Consider the following 12,672-nt stretch of genomic DNA (forward strand, 5'->3'; position numbering starts at 1 on the left):
AAACAAAACGAAAACAAAAAGCCTGTTTCCTTCTTGAACCAGTTCTTCTGCATTTTCACTGTTGCCCATGTCCTGGTGACTTTCTCCAGTTGATGCCTACATTTCAGCTTCTCATGCAAGTCCAAGACCTGGTTCACCAATTGCTTCAAAGACATTGCCACCTGTAGATCCTTCTGTTACCTGAAACTTCAGACATCTTACATGATCCCGTTTTCTTAAATATATTCTCTTTTCAGTCTTTTCTATTTTTGTAAATAGAACTCCATTTTAAAATAATGTAGACTGTTACTCTGGCCTTTTTTTCCCCTTTTCCCTCGCCTTTGTTTTCTATATTGAATCAAGAAACAAATTACTCAAGGTCCTTCAACATATAATCACTGTTCCAACAGCCACTATCACTCAGACCTATACTGCTGTAGGAAATTCCAAATTGCTGTCCAAAAAGTTCAAAATCCTTGAGTGATCCCCCATTTCCCCTGGTACATTCTTTTTAGCTCTCCCCATAACCTGATTCCATCACTCACTTGCCTCTTTCCTCCTTTCGGAAAAATCCCTCTGTCCCAGTCAGCTGAAGCCACCTCTGCCTGACATGGGAAACTGCTCATTCCCAGCTCTAGCTCATGCTGCCGCCTCTGCCTGGAGGTTTTTCTCCCTCTCCTCTGCTTCCTAAGTGCTGCTGCCCATCTGTGTCCAGCAGCCTCACCACTTCCTCACTGAGGTCTTCTCCAGCCCTGCTCATTTTCTCCATTTCGATGATCTCCCAGCACATATCCTCTGGACCACTCATGTAGCACTTAGTCACATGTTGCCTTTAATTGTTATTCAGTGGATTCCTTAAGCTCTGTTGTTGGATGCCATAGGGAGAGGACTGTGTCTTAAATTTCTTTTGTATAATCTGCAGCACCTAGCACTGTATGATACATACATAGGGTGTTAGTACTTTTCTATATGTGAAATGGTTAGCACACGGGGACCTTTTACTCACAATTATGTTGGCACACCTCCTTGCAAATAAATTCATTCTGTAGTCTCAGCTCTCTAATTTGGTAGAAACAGAGTTTCCAAGGCTATGTGTGGGTGGACCCACCGAAGTCCTCCTTCTGAATGCATAAAGTTTATCACTGTGTTTTCATGCTATCAAACACTGAGAAACAAAGGCTGTTCTTTCTTGTTACTTCAGTATCCACTAGGACCACTTTGACCCTCACCCTTGCTGACCTTCACCGAATGCTAGGCTCATACACGTGTGTTGGACATGGCAATGGAGGAGAGCAGAAGAGGAGCCAAGAAAGACAGATGACGCAGCAGAGCCATCTTATAAACTATAATGGTAAAGCAATATTAGCACCTATTTAAATAGTTTAAAAAAACAAAACACTGGTAGGCCTTTAGTTAATATTTTCTGAATGAGTGAGATTCTTAGCAATCGATCTGTGTAGAATACTTTATTTTGATCAATCTGTGTAGAAAAACAAAAACCAAACAAACCACGGCGATTAGAATCTCTGTCTCTTTCCAGACTCTAAAACTAGATCTCGTAGATGGTTTTCAGATTTCTGAAGCAGTTCAAGGCTTTTCCCAGACTGCCCTCCATCTGTTCAGGAGCCCGGGTGCTCTGCGGCATACCACCCCTCAGGAGGTAACAGGCAGTTCTTGTTTCTCACCTTCTCACCCAGGCTACAAGCCGTGTCCCGGCATCCTCAGTCTCTACCTCTCTCTGTTTCATCTCGAAGTCTTCCTCTTTGCCCGGCGTCCTTGGATTCTGTCTTTTCATGCCTCACAGACACAGTCATACCTTTGCATCCCTTTTGAATACCTTTAAGCTGCTTGCAGTCAGCTAACTTCCTCATGGGCCAGGCCTGATAGAGTATTCCAGAACTTGATTGTCCAGGATGGGAGTTCAGACCAAAATGGGGATTTATTAGTTCATTTTTCATTTTCCCCTGAAGAATGTTCATACATATGTGCCCCTTCAAACCTTGACACTGGAATGCTGAGGTCTCCAAACAACAAGCAAGATGCAGAAGAAACCCGTCCTCGCCCTGGAGCCGCTGGGTACTCCTTTTCTGTCCTGGCGAACCCACCTGCTTCCTTCCCCTCCTGTGACTCCAGTGACTGCACACTACAAGGGCATGGCTTTGGTTCCTTCTAAGCTCTGTTTTCTTTCAGATAAATGATCATCAAGCCCTTTTGAGCCTGGAGACCCCCTCAGCAGCTGAGCCAGCACTTCCTTAGGGGAAGTAAGAAAGGTCCAGTGGCATGAGCGTGGGAACCATGGAAGAGCCATCGATCTGGCAGTTTCTGCAGAAGATGCAGAACTGTGAGGCTGATCCCCTTTGCCTGGGCTACAAAAGAAAGGAGGGGCACTAAGGTCAGGAGTGGAACATTCTCTCTTCTGTCTTTTGCCTTCCTTCCTTCCTTGGAAACAAAAAAAAAGGACAGTGAAAGTGAAAAACAAAAAAAAACTTTTTAAGCACCTTTTTGTGCATGTTGTGACCCAGAGAATCATGCATTCCAGTCACCCTGAGAGATAGTCACTTTGTTTGTATACAATAAAATGTAGAGAGAGTGTAATCCACTAATCAAATGCAAATAAGCAGCCAGGCATATGCAGGGAATATAGTCAAGATGGGTTCGGCGTGGGGACCAGGCTCCCTGTAAGAGTAGCGATCCAGAGGAGAGAAGTGGGGGAGTCATCCATACATGGGTGCCAGTGCTCAAGGGAAAGCCATGCCCCCTTGGTTAGCATCTAACCCCCAGGTCATAGGGGGGTCAGAATCCAGCTTGGTTCTGGGCTATTACTTGATTACAGAACCTAAATAAAGCCAGCTCACCTGATACATCGCTCCTTCTTCCTGGAACTGTATTGTTTGTCTGTCCTGTCTGGCCAGCACCGTGATTTCCACAGAGTAGATACTAAATAAATATTTAACATTTAATGAATGAACAAATGAATAGAAACATGGGGGCTTTTGTTGCTTGCCTATTAAGACAGGTAAAGGCGGGGGTGATTTTAATACTGGTTACCTAGCTTGCTCAACTGGGAAATCGTCAAATTCCAGATGGGTTCTTCCAAGGTGGTATTACATTTTTAGAGGAAGAATTAGCTGGAATGGTGAATTAAGTTTAGATTTAATAACCTTAAGTTGGAAGTTTTCTTCTCATCCCCTAATCCTTCTGAGAAATAAGGGACACAAAAGGACATTGTGAGACTCTGCTAACTCATTAACGGACCCATGGTCTCTATCTGGCTAAGACTATTTTTCCTTTCCTCCCTGGCAGTTAACTCTGGTCTGGTGAACAGTAAATGAGTGAGAATAATTTATGCCACTTTCAGACCAATTCATTAAAAAAACAACAACAACAAAACAAATTCCCTACTCAGTCCTCCATGTTTCTTCCTCATCTGGCTTGACATAGATGAGTACGGTGGCTTTGGGGTCATGAATTGGGAAACAAAGAGCCGCGAGCTAATAGGAGCCTGGGTCTCTGACTCAGCACTTGAACAAGAGCTTCAGACTGACCTGCAATACACATATGTTTACTACTTTATGTGAATGAGAAATAAACTCAACTGAGATTTAGAAGTTTGCCATAGCATGTCAGAAATAATCCAGGGATATAATTGTGCTATGTTATGAAGAAGAAACCCCTCCCCTACTATTATTCAGTGTAAATAAAACCAAATTGCTCTCTGAGTGCTTCAGGCCTAAATGGTGTAATTATTGAAATTTTAAAGATTGATTACTCGAAAGGTTTTTGTTTTTTTCTCCTGTCCATCTAATGTCTAAGAAAAGTGCTAAGAGCAGAGGAGAGGAAACATAAGGATGAATGAGATGCTGACCTTATTTTTATGAAGCTCTCGATGATTTTGATGCTCTGACATTAGTTTGCTGACCTGACCTGGACTCAAATATCTTGTGTTCCTGACTTTGGTTTGAAAAATGAATTCAAAAAAAAGAAGAAAAAAAAAAGGAAAGGAAAAAAAAGAAAGATGAATTCAGAACTCTTATTTACTTAGTCTGCTCCAATTTAAATAATTTACTTCTAGTTGCCAATCTATATTGTTTTCAATCATACTGGAGAAATCTGACATATATTCGTAAACTAGGTTAAGCCGATTTTGGTGCTCCTAACACTGAGTTTGATCTGGATTCAAAATAGGCCGGCCATAATGATTAACCTGGAGGGGTCAGTTCTCCTTTCTTGGTGAAACTTAGACTTGGGTTGGTTCCCTAAGTAATGATGTGAAAAATTGACTGAAGAGAGATCAAACAGCAAAGCAAGTCATAGTAAAAGCACACTTTGTGCCCCATGCACTGCTTCCACGGCTTGATCGATTCTGAATCGTATAGGATGAAAGTCTATGATAGGTTGTAGTAATGGCAGTTTATCCATTGCTAATGGGTTCCAGGTGCCTCCTCTATGCCTCATTTGTGTGCTTTCCTGTTCCAAAGCCATAGTTCCCAGGAGGAACCCCAATAGCGGAATGAGCTGCATTCCCAGGCCTGGAGGGACTGAAATGTTTACACTTCAATAAAGTAGCTGGAACACTTGCGCACAGTCACTCGCAGGCACATCACTAAATAAGAACAGGCTTGGAGAAAGCTAGCTTACGCTGCTAAGCACCTACATTAAGTACATACTGTGTGCAATCAGAGGGTTACGTGTGTTTGGGGACAGTACATGGAGAGGGAAAGCAAAGAGCCAGGCACTGCCCCTGTCTAGAAGGACCTCAGTGTCTAATGTGAAAGAAGGATACACAGATGCTTATAAAAGAAGATGGTAAATTCAGCAATAGAGACATGAATAGGGACCACTAAGGAGGAGAGATGGGGGACACTTTCTGGCGGTGACACATAAGTGGTAGGATGAGTATGAGTTTGCCAACCAAAGCTTGATCATTGGTTAGGGTGGAGGTATCATAAAGCTTTTAGACACATAGGCTAGCTTCAGCAAAGACATGAAATTAGTATATATACTAAATTATTTATATATATATATATATATATATATATATATATATATATATATATATATATATATTAACATATACATATATTAATATGCCGCATATTTATATCAGTGTGGTCAAGATTTTGAGGACATGTGGGTTATCTTGTTTCTTAAAAACTATATTTTTATAAAGCAATGTGTTAAATAATTAAGTGATTTTATTATGCGTTTTTATGATTTTCCATATTGATAACTTTCAATAGGGGATGAAAAACCAATCCTTTGCCAGTTGACATAGCCCAATTTGAGTTCAGATAGCATGTTCACCATAATAACTATCACATATTGAATATCTTTCACAAGCCAGGATCTTCACATTTGTCACAACAATTTAATGAATTATCTATTATTATTGCCGTTTTACGTGTCAGGGTCTAAGGCTCAGAAACGTTAAGCACTACAAGTGGCCATGCAGCTTAGAGATCAAGGAAAAGAATAAAGAGTCTGAAAGAATAGATGTGGTCTTTTGATGGGGAAAGAAGCCTTTGGAATAAGTGGCCTGATTCAACTGGAGATGCTTTAGGGAGAAACTATCAGTTCTAATCTCTGTGTAAACATGGTAACTGTATCTTCTGATGGTTGTTACTAATTATGAGTTTTCAGCTATGGGATGCTTTTAAGAGGACATACCCAGTTTTTCTATTAATTTTTACAGTAAACAGAAGTGGAATCTATGGTTTTCTGCTGGAGAATGTGTCATATAGGTAATTGCTAGGTAATTCTGGAATGTAAAATGAAGATGGTACATGAGCAAAGTCACTCACCTTGTGTAAGTGGTGCCCTGTGCAGCGTATGTCACTTGCAAACCTCATATGTTAGTTCTGGAATGGCACACATCCTAATGGAGAAAGGACTACCGATACATACGACTATGTGTGTGCATCTCCAGATAATTACGCAGAATAAAAAAAGTCAATCTCAAGAGGTTATATCTGCACAGTTACATTTATATAACACTTTTTTTTTTTTTAGGACAAATGAGAGAGAACTAATTTTTAGTTCTCTTTTTATTATAAAAAAGTTTAAACGTACATAAAAGTAAAAAGAATTACATATTGGTGATCTTTTCTCCAAATATGACTTAAAATGAAAATATAAATACACTTAAGAAGCATTTTTGTAATGCACAAGTGATGACTGAGCATTGGATATTTAAAGGCTTTAAGAATTTTTATAAATCAAGTTTTTTTAAATATAATTTTATTAGTTTCAGGTGCACAAGACAAAGCAATACTTAGACATTTATCGTTTATATCCCTCACACTGTGTGAACCCCCCTCCCCCCATCCACTATCCCTCTGATATCGCACAGAGCCATTACATTTCCACTGTCTCTATTACTAATGCTGTACTCCGCTTCTTGTAACTATATACATACAAACATATACATATACATATACATATACATATACATATACATATACATATACATATACATATACATATACATATATATATATATATATATATATATATATATATATATATATATATGATTTTAGTTGGCATTCATTATTGTTCAACTTCAGGAGTACAGTGCAGAGATCAGGCATCTACATCATCCCTGAGGTGGTCTCCCAAACGGGACAAGTGTCCATCGGATACCCTACAAAATCTTTACATTATTGATTACGTTCCCCAAATTAATTTTCAAAACCCCATGGCCATCTTGTGGTTACCGACTATTTTCTAAATATATAACACTTTTTAATGAAAAAATTTTAGAAATGAAGACTAGATTAGTTGTTGCTAGAGATTACAGAATGAAAAGAGGGAGCTGGGTGTGGTTATAAAAGGACAATTTGAGGGATCCTTGTGGTGGTAGAACTGTTCTTGTTCTGTATCTTGAATGTGGTAGTGGATGCTCAAACCTACACATGTAATAGGATTGGATAGAACTAAATACACACACAAATGAATACAAGTACAACTAGGGAAAGCTGAGTAAGACTGATGGATGGTAGCAATGTCAATATCCTGCCTGTGATGTTGTACAATAGTTTTGTAAGGTGTTAACTTTGCAGAAAATAAGCAAATAGTACTGTATTATTTCTTACAACTGCATGCAAATCTACCATGATCTCAATTAAAACTTCAATTAAGAAATATAATCTGATTTAATAGTGTACCACACATCACTTCATATACTGTTCACTCATTTCATAAATGTAATAATTACATAGTGGTACAATCCCATTTTACCCAGCCACCAAGTTTGTGCTATTATTTTAATAATTTTTACTTCTGCATACATTATAAATCCTACCCTACAATGTTATATTTGTTTTCAATATAGGTAGTCTTTTCTTTGCACAGTTTTGATATACACAAATGTATCACATTTATTTAATTAACATCAGTCTTCAAGCAACATGATGTATATTTCAGTTACCAGTGTTATTAATTGTGAGTAATTGTATAAAATACAAACGTTACTGCTGGCTTTTCAGTTCACAAATTACAACATAAATAACAGATGTACATCACGATCACTAACCAATTATATTCTTGCAAAGTTTATCCATGATTATGTCACTCTCCATCTCTTAGTTTGTGCACAGACAGTAAAGCATGGAGGTTTTTCACCTTGTTGTCACCAAATGACAAACCCACATAACATTGTACAAAAATGGATAATCAAATGGTGGAGTTGGTCAACAAAGATAAAGGTGCAGCAAAGAATTGAAAAGCGATAACGTCGGAAGTCAAATTTGATTAGAACTTCAGCAGAGTTATTGAAAAATTGGTTGGGAATGTTGACACTACCACCATTTGAGAGACTCTATATATTTAGCCAGAGGACTTAGTGAAGGCAGAATTATCAATATAAATGAGGAAAGTTGTAATAAAAAAGGATGACAATGTCAGAAGAAGTAATGCCACACACACACAAAAATCACATTGAAAAACTTGGATATAAGTCATAACATTGAAAGCACAAAGGCTTAATCAGTTAGAAACTTAATTAGTTAAAAACTGATTCAAACTTTAAAAAGTTAAATTTTTTACAATGCATAGAAAAGATTCTTATTCTGTATCATAAGTTACATGAAGAGAAGAAGGCAAGCATTCTTCAAACTACTCTTCATAAATTCTTTTTACAAAGAAAATACTTTAATTTTCAATGTTTCTAATGTTTTAAATTACAGTATACACTAAATCAATGTTAATTTTAATATTTTTACTTTTCTATACATTGATGCAATCAACAGTAAAAAAGAGTTAATACTTTGGCAGAGAATTTTAAAGGTCATGATACTATCATAATGTTCCCATTGATTATTAGTATCACTTTGCATGGCTTCAATGTACTAATTTTTATGATTCCTCCACCAACATGAAAAGTGAGGACTACCAGTAGTCAGGTAGAATTTTTTGGAAAGAATGGAAAGGAAAAAAATCCCCACAATATCTTATGCTTACTTACTTATTCACTATTACTGCTATTCTTGCTTTCCTACAGAACCGAGGATCCATCTGGTATCATTCTTCAGCACTCCTTGAATCCTCTGGTGACAAATTTTTTCAGCTTTAGTTTATTTAAACATGTCTGGCTTTTGTGAATAGTACTGCAATAAACATGGGGGTGCATATATTTTTTCAAATTAACATTTTTTGATTTCTCTGGATAGATACTTAACAGTGGAATTGCTGGGTCATAAGGTAGTTTCATTTCCAGTTTTTTGAGATACCTCCATACTGATTTCTATAGTGGCTGCACCAATCTGCATCCCACCAACAGTGCACAAGGGTTTCATTTTCTTCACATCCCCTCCAGCACTTGTTGTTGGTTGATTTATTGATGATACCCATTCTGACTGTAGTGAGATGGTATCTCATTGTGGTTTTTACTTGTATTTCTCTAATGATTAATGAGATTCATCATTTTTTCATATGTCTGTTGGCCATCTGTATGTCCTCTTTAGAAAAATGTCTTTTCATGTCTTCTGCCCATTTTTTTTCTTTTTCTTAAATTTTATTTTATTAAATTTATTGGGGTGACAATTGTTAGTAAAATTACATAGATTTCAGGTGCACAATTCTGTATTACATCATCTATAAATCCCATTGTGTGTTCATCACCCAGAGTCAGTTCTCCTTCCATCACCATATATTCGATCCCCCTTACCCTCATCTCCCACCCCCCCACCCCCCGCCCCCCTTACCCTCTGGCAACCACTAAACTATTGTCTGTGTCTATGAGTTTCTGTTTCTCATTTGTTTGCCTTGTTCTTTTGTTGTTTTTGGTTTATATACCACATATCAGTGAAATCACATGGTTCTCTGCTTTTTCTGTCTGACTTGTTTCGCTCAGCATTACTCTCTCAAGATCCATCCATGTTGTCACAAATGTTCCTATATCATCTTTATGTCCTTCGATAGATGAATGGATAAAGAAGTTGTGGTATATATACACAATGGAATACTATTCGGCAGTAAGAAAAGATGATATAGGAACATTTCTGCCCATTTTTTAATTGGGTTGTTTGTTTTTTTTTTTTTTGGTGTTGCGTTGAATGAGATTTTTATAAATTTTGGTATTAACCCCTTATCAGATTTATCATTGACAAATATCTTCTCCCATTCAGTAGGTTGCCTTCTTGTTTTATTGATGGTTTGCTTTGCTGTGAAACAACATTTTAGTTTGATGTAATCCCGTATGTTTATTTTTTCTCTTACTTCCCTTGCCCCAGGGGATATATCAGTAAAAATATTACTAAGGGTAATATCTGCAAATTTACTTCCTATATTTTCTTCTAGGAGTTTTATGGTTTCAGATCTTACATTTAAGTCTTTTTTTATATGTATAAATTGTCAATAGAACTTTATTTCTTCTTTTCAACATCCTGTTCTGCAACTTCCTTGGCCCTTTTTGCCTGGATGCCAAAGAGCTGGGCATTGGCATGGGCCATGCAAAGGCTGGCAAATGCCTTGAAGTTCTTCTCCTCTTCTGTGATGACCCTGGCTTTCTCTTTCTTGTAGACATTCCGTATGGGCATCACTGGGCCTGACAGCTGGGTGGCCAATTTGAGTTCTTCAGCAGAGCTGTCTCCCTTTTTGGGGGCTGATGGCTTCCTGGGGAAGAGGATGAGCTTGGATTGGTACTCCTTCAGGCGCTGCACATTGGCCTGCGGGGACTCAGTAGACTTGTTTTACCGTGTTGGATCCACTGAGATCCCAATGGTCCGGGCCAACTTCTTATGGATGCTGGCTACCCTTAACTCCTCCAAGCTGAAGCCCCTCCCGGCTCACACTTTGGTGTGGTACCTCACAGTAGGGTATCTCACTGTGGGCCGGATGGGTCCCGACGCAGGGCGTGGGGCCATACGGCGCACTTTGGCTTGCCAGGACTTGCGTCTGTAGATCTTCTGCGCTGGCTGGTTAAACCACATGGTCACACTCCCTTGCCAGTCTTTGTGGAAGTGGGGCTTCAGGATCATGCCATTTTGGCTGGGCGCCATGGCTGCTGCCTACCGGCCTTCTCACAGGGAGAACAGCCACTGGAAAAGAAAGCACATTTAAGTCTTTAATCCATTTTGAATTTATTCTTGTATATGGCATAAGGAGGTGATACAGCTTCATTTTTTTGCATGTGTCTGTCTAGATTTCCAAGACATGGAAACAACCAAAATGATTGGATTAAGAAGCTGTGGTACATTTATACTATGGAATATATATATATATATTCACAAGATGTAGAGTACAACATAAGGAATGGAGTACCACTCGGACAAAAATAAGAATGAAATCTTACCATTTGCAACGATAGGGATGGACCTTGAGAACATTATGTTAAGTGAAATAAGTCAGATGGAGAAAGACAAATACCATATGATCTCACTTACATGACGAATCTAAAGAAATGAATAAATGAGTAAACTAATAATGAGTAAATGAAATGAGTAAACTAATAATGAGTAAACAGAAATAGTCTCAGAGTTATAGAGGAAAAACTGATGGTTGTTAGTTGGGAAGGGGGTAGGGATGAGGGAGAAGGTAAGGGGATTAGAAAGCACAAATTGGTAACCACAAGATTGCCATGGGGATACAAAAGACAGTTTGGGGAATATAATCAATAATGTAGTAAAGATTTTGTAGGATATCCGATGGACACTTGTCTTATTAGGGAGTGCACTTCATGGACAGTGTAGATACCTGACCACAGCAGTGTACACCTGAAGCTGAAGCTGAATAATAATGAATACTAACTATAATTATATATATATATATATATATATATATATATATATATATATATATATATATATATATTCACAAGATGTAGAGTACAATATAGAGAATAGAGTCAATGGAATTGTAACAGCTATACGATTTCAGAGGGGTAGTAGATTGGGGGAGGGGGTTTATCACTTTGTGAGGGGTGTAAATGTCTATTACATTGTTTTGTACACCTGAAACTAATACTAATAAAAAAAGACTGAAAAAACAGAAAACATGTCTGTAGTTTACCCTCATTTTTGAAGGGTATTTTCACTGGATATAGAGTTCTAGGTTGAGAGATGATTTTCTTTCAGCACTTTAAAGATGTTGTTCCATTGTTTTGTGACTTCAATTGTTTTTAAATTGGAAATAAATCTAATAATCCATATGGGTGTTTACTTATATGTAATATTCACCACCATCACACGCTGTTTCAAGATCTTTCTCTTTGGTTTTCACTAGTTTGGCTATGTTGTGCCTAGCTATGATTTCCCTTGAATCCTGCTTGGATTTGCTAAACTTATTTGATTTGAAAGTTGATACTTTTCATGAAATCTGGTAAATGTGTAGCTATTACATTTTTCCAAATGTATTTTCTGCACATTCTCATTCATTTCCTCTGTACACCTATTATATGTATGTTTGACTATTTGAATTTGTCCCATGGATCCCAGAGGCTCTGCTCATTTCTCTTCAGTAATTTTTTTCCCTCTCTTTTTAAAACTGGATACTTTTCATTGACACCATCTCAAGTTTACTGGCTCTGCTATTATTACCTCCAATCTTCTGTTAAGCCCATCCAGTAATTTAAAACTTTTTAGTTATTGTACTTTTTCCTTATAGAATTGTCTTTTGGTTCTTTTTTTTTTTTTTTGGATATTATTTATAATTTTTCATTTCTTTGCTGAGAGAGGTCTGTTTTCTCACGAAAAATATATATATTTTTGAATTTTTAAATTCTTTAAACATATTTATAAAGGCTGCTTTCAATCTTTGCTAAAATATCTGGATCATTTGAGGGTGTTTCTACTACCTAGTTTTTTTCTTTAGTATTGGTCATATTTTCCTATTTCTTAGTATATCTAATAGTTTTTGTAGTTTAGTGGATATTGTTGATGGCACATTACAGAGACTGGATTCTGTAATTTTTCTCTGAAAAAGGATCATTTTTATTTTAGAAAGCAGTTCAATTATTGACAGATGGACTTGAACTTACACAGACTTGAGTTTATGTTTTCTGGGGATGATCTGTGGAAACCCCAAGGTGTTTTCAAAGTTCCTCTAACTTAACAATACTTTCTTTCCCCTGAGGGCTTGCTTTTAGACTTTGTTAAAATGCATCACTGTAGGACTTGGTCCTTAATCACAAAGAACAGCCACTCTGGCATCTCAGCTGGATTTCTGGGGAATTAACAAAATGTTAATAAGGTCTTT

At 37.5% G+C, this 12,672-nt stretch overlaps 1 pseudogene; it reads right to left on the reverse strand.

Moving 5' to 3' along the window:
- Positions 1-9,826: 9,826 nt before the first annotated feature.
- LOC141569134 (large ribosomal subunit protein eL13 pseudogene) lies at positions 9,827-10,523 on the reverse strand (annotated as a pseudogene).
- Between the last annotated feature and the right edge of the window lie 2,149 nt (positions 10,524-12,672).

The sequence above is a fragment of the Rhinolophus sinicus genome, chromosome 9 (assembly GCF_057876585.1).
Source record: "Rhinolophus sinicus isolate RSI-liver-muscle chromosome 9, RSI-T2T, whole genome shotgun sequence".
Classification (NCBI taxonomy): domain Eukaryota; kingdom Metazoa; phylum Chordata; class Mammalia; order Chiroptera; family Rhinolophidae; genus Rhinolophus; species Rhinolophus sinicus.